This window comes from Globicephala melas, chromosome 1 (genome assembly GCF_963455315.2).
Source record: "Globicephala melas chromosome 1, mGloMel1.2, whole genome shotgun sequence".
Taxonomy (NCBI): Eukaryota; Metazoa; Chordata; class Mammalia; order Artiodactyla; family Delphinidae; genus Globicephala; species Globicephala melas.
The window spans coordinates 72,011,980-72,012,179 of NC_083314.1; positions in this window are offsets into that span (position 1 = coordinate 72,011,980).

The following is a 200-nucleotide window of genomic DNA, read 5'->3' on the forward strand; positions in this document are numbered from 1 at the left end:
TCTCTTCCCAGAAGCAGTGTTCAGAATAAGCAACTTCCTTTTTCATTCATCCTGAAAAGAGTGGAGCAGTGATGGGCCCACACTGCCCCCTCCTGGCCCACCCACTCCCTAACAAGGAGCATACATTCACTCTTTCCTGACCCTCTTTGGCTCTTTTTACTCCTGTAAAAAAAAAAGAAGAAAACAACAGAATGCCCCCA